Genomic DNA, 4,683 nt, shown 5'->3' on the forward strand with positions numbered 1-4,683 from the left:
AGCCAATGAGCTTCAGGCCCCAGATCCGTCTAACCCCTCCTACCACAATCTGCTTTCCACTCTTCTTCACTCCTCATCTTCTCCCATCCCCGGTGTCCAACACGGCATCAGTCATCCCATGCCTTCGGCCCTGGATTCCAATCTCCCCTTTACTAAGGACTTTTTTCCCGAACAGCCGTTCCTCTCCCAGCTCCTCCTAACGCACTAAAGTTTAGTCCTCCTCCCATTCCCTTTTCACTCCGGCAGCAAATTCTACGAGGTGCAGACATCAATCTAGCTCACCTTCTCTCTTCCTCCACTTACAACTCCGATTCCAGAACAGTCGACTGCAGCTTGATTTCCGTTACTCTCAAATCTTATGACCCTCACTCTGCTTCAGTCCTTCGAATCTCCGACTTCTGCTTGGCTTTCAGCATTTTTTGCGACATCATGTGCTCAGCCTTTCCTGAACGTCGTCAGGAACTTGGCGATTACATGCACATCATCCTCGATCTATCTGTCCGTTTCGAGGGCTCCCTGTTCTACGACTACCACAAGCAGTTCTCGGCCAAGGCCGCTGCCCACCTACTCCAATGGAACCAGCCCACCTACTGGGGAGCCCTCGACATTGAGCTTTACTGCCGCACTTTCGCCGGCATCAGAGCTCTTTCCTGCGACTTCTGTTCCTCTTGGACACATTCATCAAATCTTTGCCCAAATACAGTCCGCAAGCTCAACCCCGACTCTGCCCCTTCTCCCCCTCAGCATCAATTCTCCCGCCAGGTCTTCTTCAAACCTTCCTGGTCCAGAGACGTTCGCGGTCGCCCCATCGTGATGATCAGAGGTCAACAAATTTGCAACAACTTCAATTCCTCGACATGCACCTCTTCCCTTTGTCGCTTCCTCCACATTTGCAGCTTCTGCAGTGAAGCTCACGCTCGCTCTGCCTGCCCCCGCCGGCCTTTCCATACTCGCTCCACCTTCAGCGTTCCCAAATGACTACTGGCTTTTCTGTCTACCCCAATCGATATCCCCGCTCTTGCTTCCAAACTGCTCCGTTACCCCAACCCCTCTTCCACCCACATCTTACTCGACGGCCTTTCCTTCAGATTCTCACCAGGCCTGTGCACACTTCCTTCTTCCCCCGTCTTTTGCAAAAATTTGCAATCTGCCACCGCCGATCCCCAGTCCGTTGATTCCTTGTTAGCATCTGAAGTCGAGAACGGTTTCATGATCGGCCCACTTGACTCTCCCCCATTCCCCGCATATTGCATCAATCCCATCGGTATAGCGGTCCGTAAGTATTCCGGTAAAAAACGCCTTATAATTGACTTGTCAGCCCCCCATAACTCCCGCGTGCCAAGTCTCAATAGCCTTATTCCCAGTTCAGACTTCTCCCTCCACTATGCCACATTCGACCATGCCATTTCTCTAATCAAAATCGCAGGTCCGGGCGCCTGGCTCGCTAAAGCCGACATCTCCAGTGCCTTTAAAGTTATGCCTCTCGACCCAGACTTCTGGCACCTCTTTGGAGTTCATTGGTGGAACAAGTTCTTCTTCGCAGTCCGCCTTACTTTCTGATGCAGGAGTAGCCCAAAAATTTTCGATACCTTAGCCGAAGCTCTCTGCTGGATCCTCTTGAATAACTATAGGCTTCCTTTTCTCGTCCACCTTCTCGACGATTTCCTTACCATAGATTTTCCTCACGCCCCACCCGCAAGAGCCTCTTCCACACTTACTTCCGTTTTCGGGAAACTAGAGGTACCTCTCGCCACAGACAAAACAACCGGTCACTCTCATATAATCCAATTCCTCGGGATCACCCTCAATTCCATCAATTTCTCCGCCTCCCTGCCTCGCGACAAGATCGACAGGATCCAGACGTATATCTCTACCTATTCTTCCGCCAAATCTTGCACAAAGAGGGAACTTCTCTCTCTGCTTGACCACCTCAATTACGCCATGCGTATCATTCCTCAAGGACGGTCATTCATCTCCTACCTTCTTGACCTCGCCTCTTCTGTGTCCTCTTCTTACCATCACGTAAGCCTTTCAGCCAACTGCAAATCCGAGCTCAGGCTTTGGCAGCTTTTCTTGGCCAACTGGAATGGCATATCTCTCTTCTACGATGACCTCCTCTCTGACGCCGAGGATATCCAGCTTTTCACAGACGCAGCCCCCTCAGTCGGTTTTGGAGGCTATTACATAGGCCAGTGGTTTGCGGCCCCTTGGCCTCCTGAATTCTCTTCGATCCCTCTCGCAGGCCAGTCATCGGCCTTATATTTCCAATTGTCGTTGCAGCTTCTCTTTGGGGCCACAATTGGAAACAAAAATCCGTCCTTATCCATTCAGACAACTATGTAGTAGTCCATATAATCAACAAAGGAAGGTCTTCATCCCGATCTATCATGAAATTTCTCCGCCGCCTTAAATGGATTTCTCTCACACATCAATTCATCCTCGTAGCTGCTCACATTCCAGGTCACCTTAATGAGATAGCTGACTCTCTCTCTCACTTTCAATTTCAGAAATTCAGGAACTTGGCACCAGATGCAAGACCGAACCCATGCACAGTACCTCCCTATTTGGAACTCACGTTCCTCTGAATCATCCTTTCCATCACTACATCCAGCTGGCCCAGCAAACTATCCTCTTAGGGATTGCCCCTCGAACTCTCAACTCTTACTGGACTGCCTGGAAGGGTTTCCAATCCTTCCACCTCTCCACAAACATAAAATTCCCTTCTTTCGATATTCTCACCGTATCATCCTTCGTTTGCTATTGTAGAAACTCACTCAAGGTACGAGCATCCACCACCAAAGTATACCTGTGCGGCATCCACTTCTTCCATAAACTCCTTTTCGGCACGACCTGTCCCTCCCTTATCCACCCTCAAATTAGTCTCCTGCTTAAAGGCTTTCAGTGGCTTGAAAAACCACTTCCGAACCAACGCACACCACTTACCTCGGACATCCTCGAATCCTGCATCTACGTTCTCAGGTCGGATTACCACTCACCCTGGGTCGATCGCACTCTCGACTCTTTATTCTTGTTAGTCTTCTTCGGCTTCCTAAGATGCTCTGAAATTACCGCTGCTTCCACATCCTTCGATCCTTCTTCTCAACCCTGCTTATCCGACTTCTCCATCTTATCTTCCGATACACTGACCTTCTATCTCAAGAAAAGCAAAACCGACCAACTCGGGTCCGGCACTCTCATCTATTATTTCAAACTCTGTTCATACGTAAGCCCGTACGAGCCTCTATCCAATTACGCATATCTTCGCACCTCTGCCAGAGCTTTGCCTACTGACCCTCTGTTCGTAAACGAGAAGGGCCGTATCGTGACCCGCAACTGGTTCCTCTCTCACCTCTATGACATCCTTCTAACCACCGGATACCCCCTTGAACAATTCTCCGGGCACTCCATCAGATCAGGGGCCGCGTCCTCTGCCGCTCGCCAAGGCATACCCGAGTATCTCATCAAGCAACTCGGCCGTTGGTCCTCCAAGGCTTATCATGCATACATCAAAACTAACCCCGGTACCCTCAAGCAGGCACTTTCTCTCCTGGGCTGAATTAGTTTAATAATCATTTGGTTTTTGTTTTTGTTTTTCTGCACTGGTGACTGGGGGTCCCGCTTGGTTCTTTTGGGGGGTCCTATCCTCCTCGTCCAATGGCCGGGAGGTCGGCCCTCAGCCAAGCGGGTTACGCCAAATCTCCACATCTCAATAAATGATTCTAATTTCTCCCAAGCTTTCGGCTGCCGTCATTCCTCGTGAAATGGAGTTTTTAATGAAAGTTCGGGAGGAATGAAAGCAGCCGAGCTCATTCGACACAGCTGCTGCTATTCTCACTAATCCTGACGTAAGCAACTGGTCTCCATATATATCAAACGTCACCCTCTCCTCTTCCTCGTTCGTTTTCTGCATCCCTCCTCCACCCCCTCTCCACCATTGTAGCTACCCCATTGGTTGCATGGGGGTCCTATACTCCCCGTCCAACAGCCGGGAGGTCGGCCCTCAGCCAAGCGGGTTACGCCAAATCTCCACATCTCAATAAATGATTCAAATTTCTCCCAAGCTTTCGGCTGCCGTCATTCCTTGTGAACCATTATTACGTATGCATATGGGAGCCAAAGCCGATGAAGCCATGACTCAACTTATTGATACAAGAGGACACATTTTATACAAAATCACAAACAGATAACCCACCCAGAACAGTTTCAGTACAGTTCAATGCCATATGGTGTAAAGCCAAGGCTGCGCCTTGGTACGTGATAAACTATAAGAATTGTAAGAATATTCTTGGGCTCCTTTAATTATTGTTTAAGCAGATATTAAGTACATCTAGAATTTGTTAATCATGACTTAAGCAGATATCAGGCAACCTCAGTTCTGGTCAGGCTGTCCGAAGCTGGCTCTGCTCTTCACGTTCCAGGCGCGTAGCCAGCTCACACTTAAGTTGCAGTTGGTCATTTTCCATTATTCTGGCAAGATAGTTAGTAAATGATGTTAGTACATTATTTACACAGTAAAAGCAAACTAGTGAAATAAATGTTTGATCCCTCAATATTATGTGGGGGAAGGTTTGCCTATCTCAGTCACCGCAGGAAGTGGAGACGTTGTTGTGCTTTTTCTTGCTAGGGAGGTGGTGTTGATGGTCCAGGTGAGGTCATTGGTGATATGCACAGCAAGCAACTTAG

The 4,683-nt window shown here is 49.0% G+C and overlaps 1 pseudogene; it reads left to right on the forward strand.

Annotated features, from left to right (window-relative positions):
• The first annotated feature begins 429 nt into the window (after window positions 1–429).
• LOC148806333 (uncharacterized) lies at window positions 430–3,556 on the forward strand (annotated as a pseudogene).
• The last annotated feature ends 1,127 nt before the right edge of the window (window positions 3,557–4,683 follow it).

This window comes from Atractosteus spatula, unplaced genomic scaffold (genome assembly GCF_055471065.1).
Source record: "Atractosteus spatula isolate fAtrSpa1 unplaced genomic scaffold, fAtrSpa1.hap1 Scaffold_52, whole genome shotgun sequence".
NCBI lineage: Eukaryota > Metazoa > Chordata > Actinopteri > Semionotiformes > Lepisosteidae > Atractosteus > Atractosteus spatula.